We start from the raw sequence: 16232 nt of genomic DNA, 5'->3' as shown, positions 1-16232 counted from the left end.
AAAAAAAAAAAAAAAAAAAAAAAAAATTAGCTGGGCGTGGTGGCATGTGCCTGTAGTCCCTCCTAATAGGGAGGCTAAGTCAGGACGGGAGAATCACTCAAACCCAGAAGGCAGAGGTTGCAGTGAGCCGAGATCTCACCACTGCACTCTAGCCTGAGTGACAAGAGCGCAACTCCGTTTCAAAAAAAAAAAAAAGGATGTAATTGTAGAAAATGGGAGTTCATTGGAGTGTAGTTCTGGATAGTGGAGGATGTAGGGGATAAAACAGATTGAGGCCAGATTATAAAGGACTGAAGGCCCAACTAAGGAATGTATAATTTATCAGCCTTGGTGAAACATCAGAGGATTTCCACCAAAGTATAGAATGATTAGATTTGTGTATCTGAAAGCTAACTTCGATATTTGTGTCTCTGCACCAAAAGCCGAAGGCCAACTTGAAGGCTGTTAGTACAGGTGTGAGATGATGAGTGGTTAAGATACTAATAGTATGGGGATATAGAGGGAATGACAGGAGGAGACTCAGCTGTTAAGAGCAAAGTTTCTGGTGTGAAACTGCAAATAGCAATCACAGTTCTCCGGTTTAGTGGCTGTGTGTTATTTAACCTCTACCTCAGGTTGCTTATCTGTAAAATGACTATACTAATACCTTACTTCACAGGGTTATTGTGAGAATTAAATGAGATCCATGTAAAATGTTTATCATAGCATGTCGCACCTAGTAATGCTTGATAATGTAGTTATCACATTATTACTAATTGGCAGCATTTGTTGATCAGTAGAAAGGGGGGTGAGGGCGAGGTCAGGAGATCGAGACCACGGTGAAACCCCGTCTCTACTAAAAAAATACAAAAAATCAGCCAGGCGTGGTGGCGGGCGCCTGTAGTCCCAGCTACTCGGAGAGGCTGAGGCAGGAGAATGGCGTGAACCCGGGAGGCGGAGCTTGCAGTGAGCCGAGATCGCGCCACTGCACTCCAGCCTGGGTGACAGAGCGAGACTCCGTCTCAAAAAAAAAAAAAAAAAAAAAAAAAAAAAAAAAAAAAAAAAAAAAAAAAAAAGAAAGGGGGGTGAGGGAGAAGGAGGACTTTACTGTCAAATTTCTAAGACTAACCAGATGGCAATTCCATGAATAAATTACATGTTTTCTTCCTCTCTAGCCCAATTGCGGTTCCAGGCCAGCACCTTCAGTATCACCTGGAAACTTGTTAGATATGCAAATTCTTGGCTTCCCACCCAAGACTTAATGAATAAGAAACTGTGGGGGTGAGATGCAGCACGTGGTGTTTTAACAAGCCCTCCAGGTGATTCTGATGTACTTCAAGTTTGAGAACCACTGCTTGGGACTCTACAACTGGGGTTGGTTGACTTTTTTTTTTTTTTTTAAACGGGATCTGGCTGTGTTGCCCAGGCTGGAGTCCAGTAGCTGTTCACCGACATTATCATACTGAACTGTAGCCTCGAACTCCCAGTCTCAAGTGATACTCCTACCTCAGCCTCCTGAGTCACTGGGACTACAGGTATGCACCACCATGCCTGGCTAATTTTTACATTTTGTAGACATGGGGCCTCACCATGTTGCCCAGGCTGGTCTCAAACTCCTGGGCTCAAGTGACCCATCCACCTTGGCGTCTCAAAGTGCTGGGACTACAAGCATGAGCCACTGTGCCTGGTCTCAACATTTTTTTTTCTGGAAACTTTACAGCTCTGAAATCCAAAGTCTAGGATTTCACTGCTCCAGACAAAGTAAACATGCGTTTCCCCACCAAAGCCAAAGCTGGAATTTTTGGATTGGAGGTCTGATCTTGATCTCAATACACAGGATGACCTGGCTAAACCACCAGAAAACTGAAACCTGAGAAGAGAAGTTCTTCTAAGAAGGGAAAGGAATTCTTGCTTCCAAACCATTAAGTTTTAAGCTGTGGTGATCCCTGAACTAAGAAATGTAAAGAAGGGAGCTCTCAAAGGCCAAGAGGGGCAAAGTGGAGTTGCCAGCTGTGAGGGAGCCTAGGAAAACTGTGTTTAGGACCATAAATCAAGTCCTTAAGTCTTTTTTTTTCTTTTTTTTGAGACGAAGCCTTGCTCTGTCACCCAGGTTGGAGTGCAGTGGTGCAATCTCAGCTCACTGCAACCTCCACCTCCTGGGTTCAAGCAATTCTTTTCTGCCTCAGCCTCCCGAGTAGCTGGGATTCCAGGCGCCTGCCACCATGCCTGGCTAATTTTTGTATTTTTAGTAGAGACGAGGTTTCACCATGTTGGCCAGGCTGGTCTCGAACTCCTGACCTCAGGTGATCCGCCCACCTCAGCCTCCCAGAATGCTGGGATTATAGTCACTGTGTCTGGATTGAGCCACTGTGTCGGGCCTCCCTAAGCAATTCTGTCCCTAATAAGATAGTGACCATTCTTTTTGCCTTCTGGCTAAGGGTATGGAAAGAGTTAAAGCCAATAATTTCACCACCCCTCTAAGTCTTATAGAATGGCAGAATTCCATTTCTATGACCTACATTCTTTGAAGGGAATGCCTATGTCGTGGAAAGAGGACGCAGCAAGCCTTTTCACTTGACCGGGCTTGGTTTTCCCAGACCAAAAAATAAAATGGAAATAAATCATCTTTAAGGTCCCTTGCAGCTTTATGACTGTATAAAGCTACGTTTTCCAGCTAACAGTGGGGCAGAAGTAGGTAGAAAAAAGAGGAGACTTGTTCTGGCCACTCCCCACGGAAAGAGGATTCATCTGGGTGGTTTCCTGAAGCTCTCGGAAAGGTAACTAGAGACTGGAGTTGTGTGGCTGGTATTACCCCAGTCCTGTGGCACTGAAAGGACACCTCGGTTGGAGAGGCCGCCTTTGCCTTCTCCGGGAGGACGGGGGATGGGAAACCAGCGTGGAGCCACAGAGGCTTCCAGCTCCGCAGCCTGGCCTGGCTCGGCTCAGCTTTTTCTGGCAGAAACCATGCCCTGCGTTCCAGGCTTCCGCGAGCAGGATGCTAGTGTGCTGCTCTCCTGCTCCCCTCTGCAGGGGCCTCTCAGAGAGTAGGACACACCCTCCTTGCCTATTTTTCCCCCCTATTAAAAATCACAACTCAAATTTGGGTATTTTTCTCCCTGTGCTAGCCCCGCCAAAACTTTCGGCGCGTTCCGCCCACTCCACGTGGACCTCCCTTCCCTGTCCCAGCAGCCCCTGCGAGAACCCTCACCCCAACATGTGACCAATTGTTATGTTTCCTTCCTGGAGCTCTCTTTCAGCTGGCACCAGCTAACGACTGAACAAAAGTGCCCCCTTCAGGGTGAATGTGAGGCAGCAGCTTGAGGGGAGGAAAGCTGATGAGGGCTCAGGTACAATAGGGGAATGCGGCTGCCTCTGCTTAAAATGATTTCATATCTACATAGCTCCCTGGCTAAGGATTACACGATCAAGTGATGAGACAAATGCAAGAGAAGGATATCATCAAATAAAACTACTTTGGGGTGGAGTTGAATAAAGTTTTAATTTCCAGCTGCAAAGTTGGTTACCTCTACTCCAACTCCATTTCCCGTTGAGTTCATGATGTTGGCAGAGCACTCAGATCCTCCCATTCCAGACAAGAGCCAAGAATGCCCTAATTATGGGCTGGGTGATGGGAACAGGGCCTCCTCTGGGTGGGTGAGCTGCTTTTTGCTCATTACCACCACCCCCTTCCCCAGCAACACTCTAGTTGTCTCTTTATGAGCTTGGACTCCTCAAGCTGACATAGTTTCCAAAATGGAATCTCTCCCTCTCTCAGCATTGGGGAACATTTTCCCTGGATGGGAAGAGCCCCAGGAGATCATGCTGGAGGAAGGAGGAGTAGGGCGGGGCAGCAAAAATTAGTCCAGTGGGAAGCCTTGGTACATGGAACAAGGGGGCTAACCAGGGAAAGTTAGAAAATAGGTCAAAGGAAGCCACACAGAGGGAACTAGTTTCCTTGGAAAAAATTCTAAGCTTTGTCCATTTTTCACCTCACTCTTATCCCCTACAGGAGATGTGGGATTGGTGGATTGGGTAGGGAACTGGGGGTGAGGGAATGTTCAAGATCGGAGGCTGACTTGGGGAAGGATTTGTGGGCAAGGCTCAGAGAAGGAAAACTAGGACTAAGTAGTGCAGGTAGGGAGGGGTAAATTTAAAATCAGAATTATTGTGGGGCCATTTCTTCCTCCAAGGTCATAGGGGTCATGAACAGTGGATGGTCCAGAAGCTACAAGCCTGGGAGCCCTAGGAGGGGGATCTCGTAGCCAGGAAGCACACTACCCAGGGGCATGTTAAACATTAATTTGTGGAAGACAATGGAAGGAGTCCTGGGGCACCTATTTTTCCGTGTGTGTGTGTGTGTGTGTGTGTGTGTGTGTGTATTTCAACTTTTATTTTAGATTCGGGGGTACGTATGCAGGTTTGTTACAAGGGTATATTGTGTAATGGTGAAGTTTGGGGTATGATTGAACCTGTCACCCAGGTAGTGAGCATAGTACCCAATAGGTAGTTTTTCAATCCTTGCTGGGGCACCTGTTTTCAAGGGAAACAGCCCAAAAGCGATCAAACTAGAATGTTGAGGACTCTAGCCAGGACATTTGCTCTCCTATAACTCAGCATCTGTCAGCGCTCCCATTACCAGGTGCTATTTCCAGAGTCCTGGGCTTAGGGAGAGGGAAAGGGAGGGGCGGAAGTGGAGAGGCAGAGGGAGACCCGATGGGCTCCTCCCCCAGCACAACTGCAATTCCAGCTTTTAGCCACTCAGGGGCTCCCAAGCTCAACCACAGCCCCAGCGCAAGGAGGGAAATTGAGTTAACAAGCCTCCAGAGGACACCTTGGGTCATCAGGGGTGACCCTGAGCAGAGGGGTGACCCAGGAGTCATGTGCTCTGAAGCTGCAAGCCTTTCACAAGCCAATGAGAAGGCCTCCAGCCTCAACCTTTCTCTCTAAAAGGGACTTAGGGCACTGAGAACTCACTCCCCACCTCTTACCCTCACCCCCTTCTCTGTGGTCATTTCCTCCCCCCGGCGTTTCCTTCCCCTCCCCCATCCTCGTGGTGGGAACCATCCCCCAGCCTGTCAGAGTCCTGAGGAATGTTTTTGCCTTGACTGGGCGCCAAGCTGTGGACTTCCTGGGCTTTGGGGTGGGACTTGGCCAAGGGGAAACCCTTTGGACCCAAGAGCCACTCAGTTCTGCACAGCCTGCTGGCTTTCTCTCTCTCTCTGCTAAGCAAAAGGCTCATCCATCACTTTGTGTCACGACTGCCTCATTTCCTTCCCCCACAATAGGATTTCCTTGCCAGGCAAATCACACAATCTGGAAGCAGTGGTCATCCTAATCACTGTGGCTTATAGTGGGAGAGAGGGAAAGCACCTATTTCAGAAGCTGCCTTCTCTGTTCCAGAAGGCCGGTAGCTGGAAGGAGGGATTCAGTTGCCAGGGTCCTGAGGTAAGGACTTTGTAAATGGTAATTAATCTTGGGGGCTCCTTCTGGATCCTTCTCAGAACCCTTGAGTCTAAAGAAGTACAGGGTCTCTATATAGTTAAGCCTGGGAGTAAGTGGATTTCTGCATATCTGACCTTTACCCAGCCTTCATTTCCCTGAAATAAATCAGCTGAAATCTGAACTCACTCTTCCACATCATCTTTCCAGTCCCCTGCAGCAGACCAGTGTAGGTTCAGCAAGAACAGGGAGCAGGCAGAAACCACTCCCAAATCTCATTAATAGAGACTGGGCCTGTCAGGGACCACTGGCTCCTCTCCAAGGGGTCACTGCTGAGGTGTTTTTGCATTTGATCTCTTCTGATCTCTTGTCCACAAAAAGCCCTCAAATGACAAAGTGAGAACATAGTCCTGTGGCATCCCCTGCCTCAGGGTCCAGTCCCTCAATTCCACTTTTGCAGCCTGTCTGCCTGATGTCATCATCTGTAGACCTGTGCCAGATTCCCAAGTTCCTATCTTGAAACCTCAGCCCCCGCACCCAGGGCCTAGGGGAGAGCCAATGTAGGTCACTGCAGCTGAGCCTGCAGGGCTGTCTGCTCCTTGAGCCCAGAGCCTTTCAGGCACAGAGAGAAAGCCTTGCAGAGAAGCAAAAGAAAGGGCTCTGTGAGAACCAGAGAAAAGCTTATTCCTCAAAAAATGAAGCAGGGAGAGGCCGGGAGTCAGCTGCTCAGACTGAGACAGTAACAGGAGTTCTGCTCCTGAGAACTGCCTGTGATGGGGAGAAGGCCCAAGGAGAGGGACTGGGCATGGCTCGCATCCCTCCCAACCCCCTAACCCCCATTTGCCTGTGTCAGGGAACCCTTTGGATCTGGTGTCCATCCCTCATTCTCTACTCTCTTTCCAGGCTCAGGTTTCATTCTCAGGAGCTTTTGTGATTTGCCTTAGGGACCCTTTGTGTCCTCTGGCCACAGTTTCTGGGTCTCAGGAAGGTGGAGTAGGCCAGGGATGACCCCGCCCTCCCCTATTGAAAGACTTTTCCTGCTTGTTATCTGCTAAACTCATTTTACTCAGGGAACTTCCAACCTTCTGGGACCTCATTCCTTCTCTTGGTCTCCCTACCCTGGCATCTGAGATCTCAAGGAGTGAGTGTTTGTGTGTGCCTGTGTGCATGGTCCTCATCTTCTTTTAGTTACTCATGGGAAGTCAAGAGCCTATGCCTGGCCAGGCACGGTGGCTCAAGCCTGTAATCCCAGCACTTTGGGAGGCCGAGGTGGGCGGATCACGAGGTCAGGAGATCGAGACCATCCTGGCTAACATGGTGAAACCCCGTCTCTACTAAAAATACAAAAAAAAAATTAGCCGGGCGTGTTGGCGGGCGCCTGTAGTCCCAGCTACTCAGGAGGCTGAGGCAGGAGAATTGCGTGAACCCGGGAGGCGGAGCTTGCAGTGAGCCGAGATCGCGCCACTGCACTCCAGCCTAGGGGACAGAGCAAGACTCCGTCTCAAAAACGAAAAAAAAAAAGAGCCTATGCCCGTTAACTAACTTGGGGTCCCCATGGCCAATAAAAATAGATAAGGGCTTAATTTCTACCTCCAGCCTCAAAATAATTTAAGCCACAATCATTTGTTCTAATAGGAGCCTTGAGACAGGAAGTAGGTAAGATAGAGAAAGGATAAACAAATAAAATTCTAACCTTTTATTTCTTTCATTCTTCCCTCACCCAGTACCTTCCACTCCTCTTTGAGATCTCAGCTACTCATTAGCCTACTACTGTTGTGCCATTTGCCTGCATTTCCAGAATTTGCACACAGGAGGCACTCAATAAATGCTTTTTACACTGAGTCAAACTAAATCTGATTATGCCCTGTGGCTGGACTTTGAGATGAAGCAGCACAAAGGGGGAAGGTAGACATGCCCCTAGATCTTTTTTTTTTTTTTTTTTTGAGACAGGGTCTCACTCTGTCGCCCAGGCTGGAGTGCAGTGCGTGATCTTGGCTCATGGTAACTTCCACCTCCTAGTTCAAGGAATTCTCCTGCCTCAGCCTCCTGAGTAGCTGGGATTACAGACACACACCACACCTGGCTAATTTTTGTATTTTTTTCTACAGACAGGGTTTCACCATGTTGACCAGGCTGGTGTCCAATGCGTGGCCTCAAGTGATCCGCCTGCCTCAGCCTCCCAAAGTGCTGGGATTACAGGGATGAGCCACCACACCCAGCTGACATGTCCCCAGATCTTGGGCTAGATTCTTCTAGAGGACTGATTGCTAGGGACCAAAGACCTAGAGCAGTGGGTCTCAGGCTTCCCGGAATCCCAAGGGCCTTAACAAAACTCAGATTGCTGGGCTTTGCTCCCAGAGCTTCTGATTCAATCGGCCTGGGATGGGGCCTGGGAATTTTGCATTTCTAACATGTTCCCAGGTGACCCTGATCCCTCTGCTTATCTTGAGAACCATTGTCTTAGAGAACCCCAGCCCCTCACCCCACTGTTTACCATGAGGACTTGATTGGTTCCATTTTTTTTTTTTTTTGAGACAGGGCCTCGCTCTGTTGCCCAGGCTGGAGTGCAGTGGCGTGATCTCGGCTCACTACAACCTCCGCCTTCCCGGGTTCAAGCGATTCTCATGCCTCAGCCTCCCAAGTAGCTGGGATTACAGGCGCCCACTGCCATACCTGGCTAATTTTTTTTTATTTTTTGTAGAGACAGGGTTTCACCATGTTGGCCAGGCTGGTCTCAAACTCCTGACCTCAAGTGATCCGCCCACGTTGGCTTCCCAAAGTGCTGGGATTACATGGTTCCAATTTTATATAGGAGGAAGGAACTGGTACCACCCTAACCAGTACAGAGATCTTAGAGAGGGTGAGGGTAGGCGTAGGTGGGTCTCTGATTATCCATTCTGTCTCTTTTTAAATAGTCCATTGATTCCATCCTTATTGAAAGTCACTTCCCCAAAACATGTTTTGCAGCAGCAACAGGAGCACTAGGAATTTCCTGTGACGAGGCAGCGCCAGTGCTGGGGAGGGGTGGAGGCAGTGCTGAGCGAGCGCCTTCCCTTGGCTCGGGCAGGGCCACGTGCCCCACCCCCTCGCTTGCACATGTCTCCACCGCCACCGCCGCAGCAGCCGGGCTGTTTATGAGCGAGTTGTTGTGGTAGAAATGGAGCAGGCTGCACATGCCCAGGCCATGTGACCCCGGCAGCCCGCGTGAGCCTCGAGCCGGCACAAACACACTGGGCCCCTACCTCCATGGGCCAGAGAAACAGGAGGCAAGATGAGGAAGGAGGGAAAGCGCGCGGGGCTCCCTTCTTGTCTCCTTGTGCTTTATCCTGCTTCTGTCTCCTTTTGTCTCTCCTGAGCCACCAGGGGAGCAAACACCCAGAAAAGAAACATGGTCTCCCCAAGCATATTTTCCTCCCAGGCAGCCCCTTGGTGTTTTCACAACCCAGAACCCTAAGCCTCGAACAAAGGACCTTCCCAAGCCAAGAACACAGAACAGCCCACCCCAGCCCTCATGGTGATGTGCTGATGTCAGCCCAGAGCCAAGACTTGGCTTCCCTAGCTTGGGCTCCCCAACCCAGGCTACCCTGTCCCCTCTTTCTAGGAAGGAGGATGACACACACACACACACACAGCAAGTGCCCACTCCAGGGTCAGAACAAGGACAGTTCAGGGATTTGGGGACATGAAGCAAAGGTTCTGCAACAGTGGTCTGTGAGGTTAGTGGACCGGAAAGGGAAAGTCCCTCTGCTACTTGGAGATGGGGAAGAGCCGAGGGCTGGAGGAAACCTAGAAGGGCTTTCCCAATAACCCCTGTGTAGCTGCAGAACAAATGCGGGTGCAAAAGGCAAATTCAGCCTCCATCCCTCATTGAAGTGCCCCCTTCCGTCTGCCCGGCCCTCTAAGCCCCACTGGTCCTTCTCTGGGCACTCTAACCACAGACCCCCACTTCTGGCCCTCTGCTTCTGCCCCCTACTCGTGACCCCATTTCTAAGCCACGGTGCCTCTTGCTGGGATATGAGACTATGCTAGAGTCAGGGGGACAGTAGGTTAGCAGGAACAAGCAAATGAAATGAGCACGACCCACATTTCCTCATCGCACCAAAACTTCGCAGATCCTGCATTGCAGAGCTAGCGCTTTTTTTTTTTTTTTTTAAATCTCCGCTGGGCCCCTACACACGTCTGCATTTTTGCAACCAGCACAGATTTTTTTTTCCAGGGTGCAAACTGCGCATTCTAATGAGCCAAAGCTCCTTCCTGCGGCATTGAAAATCTCTTTGGCAAATTGCTTCTTCCCCACTTGCCCTCCCCCCAATTTAGAAGAGGAGGAGGGATCCCAAATTTGTGAAGTCGCATCCTCTCTCTCTCCTTCTCCTGCCCCCCCTCCCCCAAGATACCGCAGTCTTTCCAGCCCAACTAACAGCTGCAGACCAGGGGAGAGGAGTGGGAGGAGGGAAAGTAAGCCTTGTTCCTTCTTTCCACTCAGGCTGAGCTGGCCGGGCGGGGGTTGCTTTTTTCCCTGGGCAGCCCATTGCAACCCCCCTTTCCTCCCCATCCCAGCCAGTGTTTATGTAAGCCTCCCAGAAGCTACACAAGGCCCCTAATGCCTGCCCAGGCCACTGCTCCTCCGAGGTCCATTCTGCTCACGAGGACTGTCATGAGCCTCTGACCTCCCCAGGCAGCTGCATGGTGATCTGCAGAGGCCCAAAGGATGGAGAGACACCGGATGAGGAGAGGATTTGAGATGGAGCTTGGGATAAAGGGTGGAGATGGAAGCAGATGCAGAGCACCCCCTTCTCCCTTTCCCCCACCTCTCCCACATTCTCCCTGCATCTGAGTTCTACAGAGGCTCAAGGGCAGCCAATGGGCAGGTGCAGGGGCCTGGAAGATGACACCACTGTGGCTCCAGCAGCATGGCAAAGATTGGGCAGGAGGCCTTAGCATAGCATGTACTGGATGCCAGAAAAAGGGTCATCTGGGGCTTAGTCTCCACTGCCAAGGACAATCCATGCCTCCTCCAGGATCCTGTGATGTGGGTGAGATCCTGGGTTCTGAGAGGGGGGACCCTTCTTCAGGTTCTTCAAAGCATCTGCTGAAGAAGCATTGGCCCAGGACAGTGGCTTTCAGAAGGGCTGGTTTCAGAGGTGCACATTGCTCAAGCAGGTAAATGGGGAAGTGGGATGCTGTTTCCTTAAGGCTTTGGACACAACTTTTGTTGGTCCTTGGTGGCCTTCCACACGCTCCCTCAACTAATCTTCTTAATACAGTCCCTGGAAGGAAGCACCATGGGACTTTAGAGGGCCCTGACCTACTTGCCCCACTCTCCTCACCACCAGCAGCAGACCCCAAATCAGAGGGTTTGGGTAGAGAAGAGAGTTCAGACGCCTGCTTCTGTTAGTCACCTCTATAGCAGTCTGTGGTTTGTGCACCCTGTTCCCGCCCTTTCTACTTTTAGAACCAGATGAGAGAAATGTAGGACGGGGAGTGGGAAGAGTTTAGGGAAAGAGGAAATGTGCCTGGGGTTAAAAGAGAGATTTTGGAAAACCGAGGTACTCCCCGGGACAGGAACAAGGGGTGCTTCAGGCTTCTGTTCTTGGTGATATATCCCACTTCCAAGCATCACCATTGCTTGGGAAACACCAGGATGAGTTTGCTGCTCAGACATTCCCCTAGGGTGGCAGTAATCTCTCTCTCTAGGAGGGGCAGTCTTGCTAGTAGAAAGAGTTTCATCTTCAGGACTGGGGTTGAATCCCCAGCATTGCCATTTTCATTGTGACACTGACAGTGGTAGTTCCAACAGATAGCTGGAGGGGGGATTTAGCCCCTCCAATAATCTCCATCAGCGCTGTCATTCTTTGATGGACATCTTCTCAGTCTTAAGTGCTATGCAAATTACAGCTTCAAGACTAATCACCTAGACCCTCTGGCACCCTGGGCAAGTTAATAAAGTTCTCTAAGTCTCAGTTTCCCCATCTCTAAAATAAGAATGAGACCTACAGCATAGGGTTGTTGTGAATATTAAATGAGATAATGTGTACAAAGCACTTTGCACAGTGCCTGGCATACGGTTGGTACTTAATACATATTTATGGTTTCCTTTCCTTGGAAAAAGCAGTAGTGAGGTAAAGATAGAATCTGAGGCAAAACACATCCATGGAACCCAGCCCTGGCTCCTGCCTCACCCTTTCTTTCTCCATCCCCCTCCCCCCACCACACTGAGAAACAAGTTAGCTCAGACTCTGTCCTTCCTGTGGCATGTTCTTAAAGTTCTCCCCAAAACATCCAGGCTTTGGGTGGGGTAGGGAAAGATAGCTGGCCTTTTAGAGACAAGGAAAAGGATTTAGGAGGGCAGGGAGTGAGTCTCTCCCAGGCACATGGCTGGTTCCCTGATTCAGGGGCATCCCCAGCATTTCTATACCAGGTTTGCATCACCTGGGCAGACAGGTTTCTACTCTGGGCAATGGTTCCTTGGTGAGAAAGGAGGGGGATGGGAAGGCACCTACAGAAGCCTGACCTGTTTCCAGCAAGGACCCACCCTCAGTCAGTCAGTCAGTCAGTCAGTCAACCAGTTGGCCCAAGATTTAGGCCACCCAGAATTTGCACAGGGTGTTGCCCTGTTAGACAGAACAACCTACTGAAAGGGAGAAGAGATCTCAGATCAAACACGCACACCCACACACACAGCATTCACACTCACACACAAACATGCAGTCTCACTCATAGTCATAGAATCACACATACACACACACGTGCACACATCCATAACTGACCAGAGCTTAGTGTTCTCAATACCTTTCCTCCTTCTCCTCTGTCTGCTGTCCTCTGCAGTCCAAATAAATCAAGGCAAATTAAAGACATATTTGGAAACACACAGGCAGGATCCAACACTGCCCCTAATGGGAAGGTTCGTCCCCAGAATCCCAGACTCGGGAATCCAAGTGGAAGTGTATGCAGAACCAGGCAGTGCCTTGCTGTACCAGGTTGTGAATATGCATCTATTCTACCTGGATCCAATCTGAGTACTATTTATGAAGAGTTAAGTCCTTTCTTGACTTGAACTGGGCTATGGGAGAAATGGTGTGTGTGTGTGTGTGTGTGTGTGTAGAAGTGCACAGCAGGCCGGGCAGGGTGGCTCACGCCTGTAATCCCAGCACTTTGGGAGGCTGGGGCGGGTGGATCACCTGAGGTCAGGAGTTCGAGACCAGCCTGACTAATATGGTGAAACCCCATCTCTACTAAAAATATTTAAAAATTAGCCAGGCGTTGTGGCGTGCGCCTGCAGTCCCAGCAACTTAGGACGCTGAGACAGGAGAATGGCTTAAACCCAGAAGGTGGAGGTTGCAGTGAGCCACTGCACTCCAGCCTGGGCGATAGAGTGGGACTCTGTCTCAAAAAAAAAAAAAAAAAAAAAAGAAGTGAACAGCAATGTCCAGCTGGAGGGGTAGGTGAGGAAGGTTGTGTTGAGATGCACATGTTGTCTTACGGTCTTACGGTCAAGGTCGAGGTCAAAGAGAAGCCAAGATTCTACTCCGAATCCCCCAGAGCCAGACAACCCAGCCTTTCCCCCCTCCCTTTGGTGGCTTTGGGTCTCATAATTTCTGCCCTTCTCCCAGCAGCTGCTGATAGAGAAAGGAGCAAGGTACACAGACTGACTAGAAGCTTCTGAAGCCAAGAGAGAACCTGCCTTTTCATTCTGTACTCCTCTCACCAGCTGTAGAAGAAAGATGCCCGAATTACTTATTTGTCAGGGAGAAAAGGAGGGGCCCTATAAGAAATGGAAAGGAAGGAAGGAAGGAGCAAGGGAGTAACCCCTCTCCTTTGCCCCCTCCCTCCCAGCCTCTGTCTTCACACCACACACAGACTGCAGAACAACCCAGGTTTTGCCAAGAGGAAAGTCAGGCTGACTGAATTTCAGCTCTCTCTACCTCTGCTCCCTCCTCCTTCTCACTGGTTGCAGCAGGGAAGGAGTCTTGACCCACCCCGGCTCCCACTCCTAGAGGAACAAACATCCAGCAAGTATACAGAGGGTGGGCAGGACCACCACAGCAGCAAACAGAGCTGTGGGCCTTGGGGAGGACCCAGGGCAAGTAAAGGGAGGGTGCTGGTGGTGGTGCTGGGCTGTGGGGAGCTAGATGCAGGCCAGGGGTCCTGATTTTGAGTCCAGCCCTGACAGGCACCTGGGCTCTGGCCCTGGCTCTGACTTGGAGTCAGGGTCACAGAGAGCAGGCAAGGGCAGGACAGGGCAATTCACCTCCTAGCTTTCCCTCCAGAGCCCAGAGGGCGGAGGGCGAGGGGGTAGAGGCTGAGAACCAAGTTTTCCTGAAAAGCCTCTTTCCTTGTTTGTTTTAGCCCCTCCCAGTCCCTCCCACACTCTGCTGCAGCTTCCCAACTCTGGGCCAAAGGGCCAGAGAAAAACCCATTGCCCTCTCTCTCCCACTTTTTTTGGGAGCAGGGGAAAAAAGCTAAAGCCTAGCCTATTCTAGGAAGCTCATCTTCTACAAGGAGTCAGAGGGTGAGTGGTCAAGCTCCTGCAGTCAACCTCACTGTCCTCACTACCCAGTTTACTCCTGTGCTCATATTCTTCTTCTTCTTCTTTTTTTTTCTTTTCTTGAGATGGAGCTTCGGTCTTGTTGCCCAGGCTGGAGTGCATTGGCGCGATCTCAGGGCACTGCAACCTCTGCCTCCCGGGTTCAAGCGATTCTCCTGCCTCAGCCTCCTGAGTAGCTGGGACTACAGGCGTGTGCCACCACGCCCAGCTAATTTTTTTATTTGTAGTAGAGACAGGGTTTCTCCATGTTGGCCAGGCTGGTCTCAAACTCCTGACCTTGGGTGATCCACCTGCCTCGGCCTCCCCAAGTGCTGGGATTACAGGCATAAGCCACCACCACACTTGGCCTTTTTTTTTTTCTTTGAGATGGACTCTCACTCTGTTGCCCAGGCTGGAGTGCAGTGCATGATCTTGACTCACTGCAATCTCCATCTCCTGGGTTCAAGTAATTCTTCTGCCTCAGCCTCCCAAGTAGCTGGGACTACAGGCGTGCGCCACCACGCCCAGCTAATTTTGTATTGTTAGTAGAGATGGGGTTTCACCATGTTGGCCAGGCTGGTCTTGAACTCCTGACCTCAGGTGATCTGCCCACTTCAGCCTCCCAAAATGCTGGGATTACAGGTGTCAGCCACCACCCTCGGCATCCCATATTCTTTTTCTCTACCTTTTCAGTGGCTTCCATGTTTCCCAGGCATCCATCAATACCATCCTAGGAGCTGCCCGTAGAGAAGGGCTTCCTATATGAAGAAAACCCTCTCTAGAAGCACTGGGACTGGGGAGGAATTAGCGGGAGCAGCAGGTGGCTCAGGCTCCCTCTCCCTTCACTGCCTGAAGAAGCTTCAATCCCCTCCATGCCCCAAGCCCTCTAACATGATAGATCTCCTCTACTTGAGATCTGTTATTACTCAGGGGACAGTTGCTGCTCTGAAAGGAAATGCTGGCTGTTTTTTGTTTGTTTGTTTGTTTGTTTGGGAGACGGAGTCTCAATCTATCCCCCAGGCTGGAGTGCAATTGCGATCTCAGCTCACTGCAACCTCCACCTCCCGGGTTCTAGCGATTCTCCTGCCTCAGCCTCCTGACTAGCTCGGATTACAGGCACCCACCACCACATCCAGCTAATTTTTGTATTTTTAGTAGAGACGTGGTTTCACCGTGTTGGTCAGGCTGGTCTCAAACTCCTGACCTCAGGTGATCAACCCACCTCAGCCTCACCAAGTGCTGGGATTACAGGCATGAGCCACAGCGCCCGGCAATGCTGGCTGTTTCTAACCCCTGTTCAGTATTTCACTTGTACACCTACCCACCTCCCTGTTCGGGGTGAGCAGATGAAACTAGCAATGGACGTCTGACCTTGGGCCAGTCACTTCTCCTAAGCCTCCTGTTGCCCACTAGTAAAAAGAGGGAGGCTTCAGATGATCTACATGTTCCCCTCTGACTAGTAATCTTCTGTGGAATTCATATTTTACCCTCCAGCACCGAGGGGCAGGGGTGTCACTCTGCCCCCACCCCCTGCCTCACCTCTTCCCCATTACTGGAGGACCTCAAAGCACTTTCACTATTAGTTCCCCTCTGTTGTCCTTTTTATTTCCCAGACAAAGGGAAATGACTCACCCCAAAGTCAACTGGAGTGGGTGGAATGGTGTCATACAAGCAAACGGAGTCCCTACAGACATCCCTACCTCTGTGGCAACTCCTTCCCCTGGAGATGTTCTCCCTAAGGCGAGTAGAAGGGAAAGGGGGTCACATTTCCTTTCCTTCTCTGGACTTTGCCCCGAAGCAGAGGGCAGCCTAAGCTCCTGACTCCAGGGAAATCTCCCTCCCCGGCTTCTCTCTCCCCTGGTCACCAGTAACCTCAGGACGAGGTCAGTCCCGCAATCACGTGAAGTCCTCACGTTTGCAAGGTTTGCAGAAAGGGCCTCTTAGCTTTGATCTCCCAGACAGCAGCCAAGCTTGCCAGTCCCTCCCCAGAAATTCACATGCCCCTGCCATACAGGCTTTCTAAACACGCCACCCTGACTCTTCAGCGCACCCCACCCCACCCCACTCTCAGCTCCTCCCAGGTCCCGGCAAGCGCTTTGCCAGGCAGAAAGGGGAAAGGCACGCAGTCCGCCCACTTTGTCAGTGGACTACAAATCCCGACAGTCTTCTTGTTGCGCAGGCGCACAGAGCTCAACGTGCCGGCTGTTGGAAAAGTGTGTCACTGGGGCACGAGGCGCTCCCTGGGATCACATGGTACCTGCTCCAGTGCCGCGTGCGGCCCGGGAACCCT

The sequence above is a fragment of the Hylobates moloch genome, unplaced genomic scaffold, assembly GCF_009828535.3.
Source record: "Hylobates moloch isolate HMO894 unplaced genomic scaffold, HMol_V3 SCAFFOLD_10, whole genome shotgun sequence".
In the NCBI taxonomy this organism is placed as follows: domain Eukaryota; kingdom Metazoa; phylum Chordata; class Mammalia; order Primates; family Hylobatidae; genus Hylobates; species Hylobates moloch.
This window is presented reverse-complemented; position numbering follows the sequence as displayed.